Genomic DNA, 12,500 nt, shown 5'->3' on the forward strand with positions numbered 1-12,500 from the left:
TTTTGAAATTTAGATGAAGTCTACCGGGGCCACCAGCCCCATGAAAATAGAAAATAATGGTGATAGTCAGAATCTTGGAATAGAAATGGACATTTTGCTGCATAAAGCTACCCAATAAAAACATATTGTCTCAGCTGTGTGATAAAAATGTTCTATGCACAGTAAAATCACTCTGTGTAAAATATGTTGAAATTTAGATGAATTCTACCGGGTCCACCAGACCCATGAAAATACAAAATAATGGTGATGGTGATGGGCAACCTGGATTCCAAAGCTATAGTCCAGTGCCACATATTCCAAATGACATACCTAGTTTTACCTTTCCAGTTAGGGCAATGGGGCACCTAAGTCACGCCCTTCTACTTCCGATCCATGGGGCTGGAGCTCTCAAAATTTTGAATGAGAGTTAATGGAGCGAGTCAAGCTAAATCCTCATCCCGTTTGGCATGTGCTCCGGATTTCACATATGATGACAGTGAATTTGAAAGGTTTGGATTTGCGTCGTAAGACCACTCATTTTCGACACGCAAGAAACGTTATTTTAGCTTTTGTGCAAAACTATGTTAGAGACTACACGTGCGCCTCGCATATCTGACGTGAACCGAGGCACAGCCAACCCTACCGCTGCACTGCGGCTTAAGTGGCTGCACGTCGGACATGCGACGTCTGTTGTGTAGTCCAAATAATTGTATATTTTTGCACACACACAACTCAAAAATCGCTTGCCAAGTGAAGTCAACAAGCACACCATTGGTTGTTATTAATTCTGAGGCACAGCATATGTATGATCGACGGGGAAATGCGAGGTGGGTCGGAAAATAGCTTTGATCAGTCCATTACAGCCCAGTCAAAAGTTTTTGCGTTGCCAGCCCCATAAGCCGCCCGGAAGGGGTGGAGACTTAGGTGCCCCATTGGACAGGTAAAACCAGGTAATTTGAAATCTGTGGCACTGGATTGTGTTATTTTTCGATAACGGACGGGTTGGTCTATAACAGACCGCTGTCAATAGCAACAAGACTTTTCACTGCTAAAGCGACTTTTCAACAAGACTCTAATCAGCTGTTGTGATAGACTAGGCTACACCTGTTGTCCTGGCTACCTAGCTGTTGCCTAGTGGTTACCACAACGGCACTGTTTTGTTTTGCGCACAACAATCTTAACATTAAATAGGCCTAAAGAAATGTCCCCGCCATGTGTGAATCCGCTCCGCGTCGGGGTCTAAAGATTCTCTCTGTCGTGCTGCTATTCCACGGTAGCGACCTTCTCGCCGAACGTTAACCCTTACGTGTTTCAGCTGTGGGCCTACAATTCATGGAGGAACATCTGTACTAAAGCTGTGAATGTTCCTTGGAATGCCTAGGCTACAAGGCAGTCAATACAACTGTATTGAAGAGTGCCATTACTCCACAGCACACAAGTGAACACTGCACACTGCACACAACAAAATTGCATTTATGCCTCACCCGTGCAAGGGGGCAGCCCTCAGTGGCGCCCCATGGGGAGCAGTGCGGTGGGACGGTACCATGCTCAGGGTACCTCAGTCATGGAGGAGGATGGGGGAGAGCACTGGTTGATTACTCCCCCCACCAACCTGACGGGTCGGGAGTCGAACCGACCTGGCGGGTCGGGAGTCGAACCGGCAACCTCTGGGATGCAAGTCTGACGCCCTAACCGCTCAACCATGACTGCCCACGTAAGTACAGGTTTTGGGAAGCCACTCTTTCCAACATCACAGTTGTATTGTATGTACTCTATTGAACTACTGCAGGGAGTTCTTGAAAAAACATAAGTCATTCCAAGGAGCATTCACTGCTTTAGTACAGATGTTCCACCAGGTATTAACAGCTACCTGTACAATCCTAGGCCCACAGGTGAAGCACACAAAAGTCATACAACTTCGCAATCTCTTGCTTGATACTGGCAGTGGGTCAGCTGGTTCATTACGCTATATTTGGCTATATTTGGAATATGTGGCACTGGACTTTGGAATCCAGGTTGCCCATCACTATCACCATTGTTTTGTATTTTCATGGGCCTGGTGGACCCAGTAGAATTAATCTAAATTTCAACACATTTTCCACAGAGTGATTTTACTGTGCATAGAATTTTTTTTATCACACAGCTGAGGCAATATGTTTTTATTGGATAGCTTTATGCAACAAAATGTCCATTTCTATTCAGGGCTGGATTGGGCGATAAATAGGGCCCGGGCACTTTCGGATTTAAGGGGGCCCCCTCATTATTATTAGTGCCGGAGAACTGACTCACCAGTGGGCCACGCACCCTCATGGGCCCCTATGTTCAGTAATGTAAAAAATTAAAAAATGGGGCCCCACGAGGGTGCGGGGCTCACCGGGAAATGCCCGCCATGCCAGATGGCCAGTCCAGCCCTGTTTCTATTCAAGATTTTGACTCTCACCATTATTTTCTATTTTCATGGGGCTGGTGGCCCCGGTAGACTTCATCCAAATTTCAAAATATTTTACACAGTGTGTTTTTACTGGGTGTAGAACATTTTTACTATAGGGCCAAGGCCATATCTTTTCATAGGGGGCAACTGATGCACCCTAATGGTGGTGCTAAGTATTCATGAAAAAGGTAACATTAGTGAATGGGTAGCATGAATTCTGGAAATAAACAACTAAGAATCTTGCACAGTGTACATTTAAAAGCAGTGCAAAAACTGATGAAACAGACGGTTAGAATGAAACAGAAATTTGAAAGTGTACTTCCATTCTGGAAGGTAACAGAGATTAAGAGCATAAACCAAAACAAACACTGCAATGGCCACAGGTACGTTACCAATGTCGTTGCGGACTCTCTGCCGATCACACGCACACGAAGACAATACGTTTCAGCTGGACCGTCCAGATCAACATCCTGGAAAACAGTAAACAAAACCCATGATTGAAGCCGTAAGCGGTATTTGTGGGCGCAAGTTTGGGGCATTTCTGTCCACCCTAACACACCCAGAGATGGGAAAAGTAGTATAGTAGTATATTTAGTATAGTTTATGAAAGGTATGAGGAGGATGTTGACTTGTGTGCCCTCACACTGCCTGTTTAGGTAATTGAATGTGAGATCAAACTGATGTTCAATTACCTCTCTTCGTTTTTGGTGTGGCTATGACCCCATTCTGGGGTATGTTTCTCAACAGCATCATTGGTAACTACATTGGTAGTAGGGCATGTCCAGCATGGCAGGAGTGGTCTTAGCATGCAAGCAACAACACCCACATGGCAAAGGGCCAAGCCAAATGAACAACGGCACATGGTGGTGGAAGAGGTGCGCCAGCAGGAGGAAGCAGCTAGGTGCGCCAAGGCAGTCTCCCAGGCACAGCAAGGCCGCTGGATGAGGTGGGAGAGTGTTGAGAGGAGGAAAATAACATGGAGCGAGCTGTGGAGCATGGAGGCCAACAGGCTTAGTTTCATCCTCAGGGCCACGTATGACGTGCTGCCCTCTCCAACCAACCTACACCTGTGGTATGGAGAGGAACCAGCCTGTCCCCTGTGTGCAGTTCCTGCAAGCCTAAAGCACATCTTGGTGGGTTGTAAGACCAGCCTGACCCAAGGAAGGTACACCTGGCGCCACAACCAGGTGCTGAAGTGTTTGGCTGCTAAACTTGAGGAGAAAAGACAAACCACCAATGCCATGCCTCCAAATTCCCAACCAGCTGCCCCATGGAAGACACCTTTTGTCCGAGGGGAGAAAAGGGGAGCCAAGCCAGCTCCTTTGGAGGTGGGCCCACTGACCATGGCCCGGGACTGGGAAATGCGGGTGGACCTCAATCAGAGGCTCCGCTTTCCACCTGAAATCGCAGTAACAAACTTGCGCCCTGACCTGGTCCTATGGTCCAATTCCTGCCAGCGTGTCTTCATTGTGGAGCTTACCGTCCCGTGGGAGGATTCAATTGGGGAGGCGTATGAAAGGAAGAGGCTGCGGTATGCCGACCTTGCAGCGGAAGCAGAGGGGCGGGGCTGGAATGTGAAGGTGTGGCCTGTGGAGGTGGGCTGCAGGGGCTTTGTGGCCAGAAGCACCACGGGGCTCCTTAAGGAGGTCGGTGTCAGAGGGCAGGCCCAACGGAGGGCCATCAAAGAGCTGTCTGCAGCAGCTGAGGAGAGCAGTCACTGGCTGTGGCTGAAGCGTAGGGACACAACATGGGCTGCCAGGTGACCATGTGATGCCACCGTACAGCACACACCCAGGTCTGATCAGCCTGTGGTGGGCCAACCTGTATGAGAGTGTTTTGTGTGAAATGGCCGAAACACCCAATGATGCAGGATACACAACTGACGATGTGTTGCGATGGTGGCACCACATGGCCATCACTAAACCCCACTCCACCATCACCTGTTATGAACATGAAGGGACTTTAACACCTAGTCCTATAATGAAGTCTGATGTCTGGTGTCAAAACCAGTGACCACTGCGAAAGAGCAGATGACGACCTGGGAAAGACCTGGTGACAGCTTGGAGAGACTGCTGGCAGGAGGGAATAGACCCCATCGGGGCTGCAGGGGCTAGCTACCCATGTTGGCAGGATCCGGTCACTAAACAGTGATTCGGTTCCACCCAATACGGCTACGAAAAGTTCGAAAGGAAAAATACCCCTGGAGTCTGCGAGAGTGGGGGCGGAAGATGACTCATCGGCTGATCACATGGTAACGAACCTTGCAACGGAAACGACAACGAGTCAAATGTTTAGCACGGCAGGTGATGGAACAGCAGCTTTGGCGGGACACAAGTTACAAAGCTGCATCTGTGGCTGGAAAAAGATAACATCCGAGAAGGGTCTCAAGATCCATCAGGGCAGGAAGAAATGCTTGAGAGAGCTTGGCGAGGGGCCTCGCATTGACCACTACTTTCTCAGAGGTAGGGCAAATCAGTCGATTGAAGCCCAGCGGCAGGACACTCACCACAGACCACAGGGTATCAGAACCCCAGACGAAGCTCAACCAGGCATGTATCCACCCACAGAGATGAGCCCGGAGCCCACCCAGCCACAGACCGCAGTAGAGAGGAAGATGGAGGGACGAAAGCCTCAAATCTTGTGGCCTAAATCTTGCCAGAAAAAGGAGTGGGAAACCATCAACACTGACATAGTCCATCTCCTGGAGGGGCTGAAAGGAGGCGTAGAGAGAAAGCTGGACAAGATTGGAGAAATCATCTACAGCTATGGAGCAGAGAGATTTGGGGTGAAAAGCGAGCGCTGCAAGGGACCGAAGGAACAATCTCATCACAAGTCCAGAAGGCAAAGAGAGATCGAAAGGCTTGTGAAGGAAAGAAGGGGCCTGAGAAAGCAGTGGAAGAGGGCCACAGAAGTGGAGAGAAAAGGACTTGAGGCACTGCAAGGTGACATCAAGCAGCGTCTGGCAACGCTGAGGAGAGCTGAATGCTTGAGAAAGCAACATAAGAAGAAGGAGAGAACGAGGAGTGCCTTCTACAGAGATCCCTACAAGTTTGTGAAAACCCTCTTCGTCCAGGAGAAATCAGGGACCCTCAGAGCACCCATTAGTGAACTAGAGGAGCACCTGAGAAAGACCTACTCCGACAACCAGAGACATATGCCAGCCAGCATTCCGGGTGACATGCCACCAATACAACCAGCTGAACACCAGATGGAAACAAGGCCCCCTACATGGAGCGAAATTGAGAGGACAGTACAGCGGGCAAGAGCAGCATCAGCCCCTGGCCCCAATGGCGTTCCATATAGGCTCTATAAGAACACGCCAGGAGTCTTGAGGTACCTCTGGAAGCTAATGAAAGTGGCATGGGAAAAAGGGATCATACCAAAGGCATGGCGAAGGGCGGGAGGAATCCTGATTCCCAAAGAGAAGAACTCTTCGAACATAGATCAATTCCGTCAGATCAGTCTCCTGAACGTGGAAGGAAAAATGTTCTTCAGTGTTGTGGCTCAGAGACTCTCAGCTTTCCTGCAGAAGAACAACTTTGTAGACACCTCAGTGCAGAAAGCAGGAATAGGAGGATTCTCAGGCTGCCTGGAACACACAAATGTCATCTGGCACCAGATACAGATGGCAAGGAAGGAGAAGAAAGACCTGCACGTGGTGTTCCTAGATCTTGCCAATGCCTTCGGATCTGTGCCACATGAGATGTTGTGGACAGCGTTCAACTTCTTCCAAGTCCCAGAGACCATCACAGGGCTGGTCAAAGCGTACTTCCAGGACCTGCAGTTCTGTGTCACAGCCCAGGCTAGTACAACTGCCTGGCAGCACCTCGAGGTTGGCATTATGGCGGGCTGCACCATTTCTCCACTGGCGTTTACCATGGCTATGGAGCTCATCATACGAGCATCGAGATGGGTGGTTGGAGGGGAACGGCTGAAGAATGGACTGCGTCTTCCTCCAATCAGGGCTTATATGGATGACATGACAACAATAACAACAACACCTGCATGCACCAAGCGCCTACTTGACAAACTCCAGGGAAACATCCAAGGGGCACGGATGGCGATCAAACCTAGCAAATCCCGCAGCTTATCCATTGTCAAGGGCCAGCTTACAAATGAGAGGTTCCACGTCAACAACGAGCCAATACCAACAGTTCTGGAGAAGCCTATCAAAAGTCTTGGCCGCTGGTACAGCGCAGAGCTCAAAGACTCGAAGCAGGTGGAGCAACTCAAGCAGGATACCATCAATGGCCTCAAGCAGATAAACAACACTGCTCTCCCTGGAAAGCTGAAATTGTGGTGCTTTCAGTTTGGATTGCTGCCCCGCCTCATGTGGCCAATTTCCATCTACGAGGTCACTCTATCCCATGCCAACCGACTGGAGAGGCTGGTGAGTGCACAGGTGAGGAGGTGGCTTGGACTGCCCAAATGCCTTAGCAGCATAGGCCTGTATGGCAATGGAGCCCTCTCCCTTCCAGTGTCAAGCCTTGTGGAAGAGTACAAGTGTGCCAAAACAAGGCTGGAAATGACCCTCACTGATTCCCGGGATCCATTCGTCAGAGGTGCAGCGCCAACTCTAGCTACTGGAAGAAAATGGAAACCATCGGCAGCAGTAGCAGTAGCAAAGGCCGCTCTCAGGCACCGGGATGTAGTAGGGCATGTCCAGCATGGCAGGAGTGGTCTTGGCATGCAAGCAACAACACCCACATGGCAAAGGGCCAAGCCAAATGAACAACGGCACATGGTGGTGGAAGAGGTGCGCCAGCAGGAGGAAGCAGCTAGGTGCGCCAAGGCAGTCTCCCAGGCACAGCAAGGCCGCTGGATGAGGTGGGAGAGTGTTGAGAGGAGGAAAATAACATGGAGCGAGCTGTGGAGCATGGAGGCCAACAGGCTTAGTTTCATCCTCAGGGCCACGTATGACGTGCTGCCCTCTCCAACCAACCTACACCTGTGGTATGGAGAGGAACCAGCCTGTCCCCTGTGTGCAGTTCCTGCAAGCCTAAAGCACATCTTGGTGGGTTGTAAGACCAGCCTGACCCAAGGAAGGTACACCTGGCGCCACAACCAGGTGCTGAAGTGTTTGGCTGCTAAACTTGAGGAGAAAAGACAAACCACCAATGCCATGCCTCCAAATTCCCAACCAGCTGCCCCATGGAAGACACCTTTTGTCCGAGGGGAGAAAAGGGGAGCCAAGCCAGCTCCTTTGGAGGTGGGCCCACTGACCATGGCCCGGGACTGGGAAATGCGGGTGGACCTCAATCAGAGGCTCCGCTTTCCACCTGAAATCGCAGTAGTAACAAACTTGCGCCCTGACCTGGTCCTATGGTCCAATTCCTGCCAGCGTGTCTTCATTGTGGAGCTAACCGTCCCGTGGGAGGATTCAATTGGGGAGGCGTATGAAAGGAAGAGGCTGCGGTATGCCGACCTTGCAGCGGAAGCAGAGGGGCGGGGCTGGAATGTGAAGGTGTGGCCTGTGGAGGTGGGCTGCAGGGGCTTTGTGGCCAGAAGCACCACGGGGCTTCTTAAGGAGGTCGGTGTCAGAGGGCAGGCCCAACGGAGGGCCATCAAAGAGCTGTCTGCAGCAGCTGAGGAGAGCAGTCACTGGCTGTGGCTGAAGCGTAGGGACACAACATGGGCTGCCAGGTGACCATGTGATGCCACCGTACAGCACACACCCAGGTCTGATCAGCCTGTGGTGGGCCAACCTGTATGAGAGTGTTTTGTGTGAAATGGCCGAAACACCCAATGATGCAGGATACACAACTGACGATGTGTTGCGATGGTGGCACCACATGGCCATCACTGAACCCCACTCCACCATCACCTGTTATGAACATGAAGGGACTTTAACACCTAGTCCTATAATGAAGTCAGTAAAAACTTTGCTTGCATGCAATTTCCCATTGGCAAAATACCAAGTCGCTAACTAACAACGGTGCTTTTGAGAAACAGGGTCATGATCTTTTCACGAGTGTTGGTGAGAAACTTTACACATACAGCTAAGTATACAGTGTGCAAAATTGTTACAATACATTACATTACACTTAGCTGACGCTTTCATGTATTCAAAGCGACTTACATTTATTACTTTTCAGGGTATTGGTTACAGGCCCTGGCGCAATGTGGGGTTAGGTGCCTTGCCTTAGGCACTTTAGCCATGGATGGAGATGTAGTGACAGGTCAGGGGAGATTCAAACCTGCAACCAATAGATTGAAAAACCAACTCTCTAACCACTAGGCCATGGCTGCCCCACCAGCACAATTATTAGTATTTTGAACATATTGGCCCTTTTAGGCACATTGTCAACCAAAAATTGCATGAGAGAGAAAGATATGTCAAACCCCACCCATCCAATGCAAAAGAGTCTGCTCAAAGTTTGGTCTCCTAAGGGGGAGTTGTCTAAGGTGAAACTATGAGAAAACTATTACCCTACAGCACGATCGTATTCCAGAACTAAAACCTATATTGAGTTTAAGTTTTCTTCTAAGATAACTTCTGCTGCTTCAGTAATGCGGCCTTCGCAATGTGCCACAGCAAGTGCAACACCCTCATGGGTAGATAGAGACCTGCAGAGATCTACAAATCAGAGATGACTGGTGTTGGATTGAACGTGAAATTTGGCAAAGGGTTTGTGATGATGTGAGGGTGCTTTAGCAAAGCTGGAATTGGGCAGATTCGTGTTTGCAAAGAACACATAACTGAGGCCAAGATGGCACATCAATGCAAGAAGGTTTGGTGTGTCCTCCAGCAGTGTCCAGAACGTGGATGAGATGCCAGGAGACATGTCAGGTAGCACAGGATGGAGGAGCCCACCAGAGCCCAACAAAATGAGCCTCGCAGGCCACTGATGTGTGCGATCTCCCTATGCCACCTAATAACGAAAAAGACAGATCTAGCTGCCGAGTTGTAACATACCACTTTGTCTGGCTCTTCATTCAGGTAGACCGTCAGCTCCTCAGCATGCACTCCCTGTTCACATCAATGTTGTCAGTCTGCGTATGAGGGCCGGTCAATGTATGCCAGGAAACAAACATGCAGGAAAAACATTTTAACCAACAGGAAGAATAAACGCAGTACAGGTACAACCACATTAAACAAAGGACACATCTCATTTATCTAGTAGCGTAGTGTATCGTTGGTACTGGCAGTGAAGTGGTACAGTACGTCACTGTTTGATATGGCATGGTGCAGCTCTGACACTTTTCCATTAGCCCCAAGTACTCGGTACCATTTCAGCACTCAGCCCTGGTTCCAAACGTACTGAAGTGATGCCAAAATGTGACGTCTGACCTTAAAAAGGTACACTGTGCAGGAAATGGTCAAAAAAGGTACTGCAACTACGCTGCTAATTGAAACTGGGCTGCCTATTGCCAAATTTGACCTTTTCATGAAAACTTACCAAGTAATAAACTAATATTTTCTAGTATGGCCCAAATATTTCTGCAGCTAAAAATGACTATTTCTGGAAATTCAAAATGGCGGACCATGGAGAAGATCCCCCTTTTCATGTATGAAAATAGCAATTTTTCCGTCATAATGAATACTTAGAATTTGATGGTGGTGGTAAGTATTCATGAAAAAGGTAACATCAGTGAATGGGTAGCATGAATTCCGGAAATAAACAGCTAAAACTCGTACACAGTGTACCTTTAATTCCCCTGATCATTTCATGGGAATCGCAAGCCAGACAGACATGAGAATCAAATAAAAAAATAAAATAATAATAAAACCGAGCAGCAACCACATCAACTGACCTGCAAAAGACTGTTATATCATTGCCCAGGACTGCTGTGTGTAAAGCCAGCTGTAGTTAGAACTGAGGTGAAGACAATGAGTTCAAAACTGGCTGAAGGATTGAAATTAGTGGGAGAAATGCAATATGATCCAAGACACCCTACTTCTCCCCATTACATTAGATCTTGAAATTTTAGCATTACTGTGATGCATGGCAGTGTGCATGTTTTACCTGAGTCATGGGCACCAGGATCCTCTGTATCTTCCTTGCATGAGAAGCACCTTTCTTGCTGAAGACCCGGAGCAGTGTTGTTGAAAGACCATCCAGCTCTGAGAAGAAATTCAACAGCAAACCAACTGTCATGATCCTCTTGAACTTGGCACTTAACTTGAAACAGGGCACAAAACACATACCTACAAAATACTTGTAACTTAAGACTTGTGACAAAGGTTACAAAAAGGCCTGATGGTCTTACTAAAATGAGGAAATAAACACACAAAAAAATCAACAAATAACTTACCTCGCACATGTTAAAAAGAGCAAGCCATCTGGATTTAAAAACTGCAATCGTGGGGGCATCACAAATTACTTCATGCCTTCAATGAGCAAAGGTCTTGGTCAGTTGAGCTGAGGACCCAAACGTCTTGAATTTCTGTTGTGACCAGAAAGACAGATAAACTAATATAGGTGAAGGAGACAGCTATGCAGAGAAAAATGTAAAATAATTACAACAGATTTTACACACACACACACACACACACACACACACACACACACACACACACACACACACACACACACACACACACACACACACACACACACACACACACACACACACACACACACACACACACACACACACACACACGAGCTAATAGTCATAGATTAGATACTACACAAGAACTTTCATCACCTTTTTCAGGGGCACCTTGTGAGAGGTAGCTGAGGTGAGGACCCTACAAACATCTTGAATGCTGAGGAATTAATATAGGTGAAAGAGAGTTATGCAGAGAACAAAAACCCAAATAATAGTAACATATTAAGAAATTCAGTAAATTAATTAATTAAGTTAATTACAAAAAATAACAAATTAACAGTATTTATATTTGCAACAATATGCATTTCTACCTCACTCAAGGTACAGTATATATTGAATGTAAATGCACTGGAATATCCTAAAGTGATCATTGATACAAAAAACTTGCTATGTCCTTTTTACACAACAAATGTAGAAGATCGAGTTTGAGGGAATGAGGGACAGAAGGGCGTTTGCATGTGTGTTTCACTAGATACTACTGGGATTTACTTTCAACTATTTCAAAGGTCATAGCCAATTAGGCCTACATACATTGGTAAGTGACCCACGACATGAATCAAACCAGCTGCAAACTGCAGCATCTAGTTCTACACACGACGCACCAATAGAGCTCTTCAGCGTTGACGTCAACTTGTATGCGGCGTTTGGACTACCGGTTCGATGGCGATTTTTTACATTGCAAAACGCCATAGAGATTCAGGTTTGGCAAAAATATAAGTTGCATGGCAACAATGAACATTAGCGTGTCCCCGCATCCCTTTCTCATTAGTGGAACGGATCGTATCATCATGTTGGTGTATTCACATGTTAAATCATGACGATTATAATTCAATATTGCTAACCCCTTTCTGATCATTAAAACTTCCGAACTACATACTTTCCTTTGGTTGCCATGGGTACAACTCTCCGCACATACATGCCGTTAGATACAGGCGCCGCTTCTGTAGTCGCCAAAAGCTTCCGGGTTTAGCATATGGACGCAACATCGTATTTATGTCGAAGTTTGACACAAAATGATCAACCATGTCATACCTACAGCCTATTTTTAACACCCTCGACAGTTTGCGGGGGTTCGCTAAGCGCGTGCTTGCACTCGGAGCTTATTTGAAATTTACCCCTATTCATTCTCAATGGAGGCCGGAAGCCGATACGAACCAGGAAGTCCTTAAATGCTAACATTAAAGACTACAATCTACTACATGCTTCCGCGTTACTGAAGAACTCTATTCAAACGCGCACCCATACACAAGCACACACAGCCCCTTCTGTCACGCAGTCTCACGTCTCGTCTTTTTTCAAACCGAAAAGTTCCACCGGCTAATCAACATTTACTGTGGCCGTACACACACAGTCAGACGGAGCAATACCAAAAATCAGCGGTAACTTTACTTCCCCTGTGTCATTGATGTGTCTAGAGCTACTGATGGTATCTACGACTGTCCTGGATACATTTGAAATCAGACGCACACGGGTCTCGCAACGTCAATGCATAGAACTAATACAACGTTAATGAACCAGCTGTTGTCACCTAGCA

At 47.6% G+C, this 12,500-nt stretch overlaps 1 protein-coding gene and 1 long non-coding RNA gene across 2 annotated transcripts in view; one reads left to right on the forward strand and one right to left on the reverse strand.

The window, feature by feature from the left end:
- The window catches only part of gabbr2 (gamma-aminobutyric acid (GABA) B receptor, 2), a 568,733-nt gene that overhangs the window by 318,524 nt on the left and 237,709 nt on the right, over positions 1–12,500 (forward strand). The window lies entirely within an intron of this gene.
- LOC134435914 (uncharacterized) overlaps positions 10,152–12,500 on the reverse strand; it is a 2,993-nt gene continuing 644 nt past the window's right edge. The window contains exons 2-4 of the long non-coding RNA XR_010032127.1: positions 11,063–11,123; positions 10,667–10,798; positions 10,152–10,475 (exon numbers count right to left, since the gene is read on the reverse strand). This is a non-coding gene — a long non-coding RNA (uncharacterized LOC134435914). The remainder of the gene's footprint in view (positions 10,476–10,666; positions 10,799–11,062; positions 11,124–12,500) is intronic.

The sequence above is a fragment of the Engraulis encrasicolus genome, chromosome 20 (assembly GCF_034702125.1).
Source record: "Engraulis encrasicolus isolate BLACKSEA-1 chromosome 20, IST_EnEncr_1.0, whole genome shotgun sequence".
In the NCBI taxonomy this organism is placed as follows: Eukaryota; Metazoa; Chordata; class Actinopteri; order Clupeiformes; family Engraulidae; genus Engraulis; species Engraulis encrasicolus.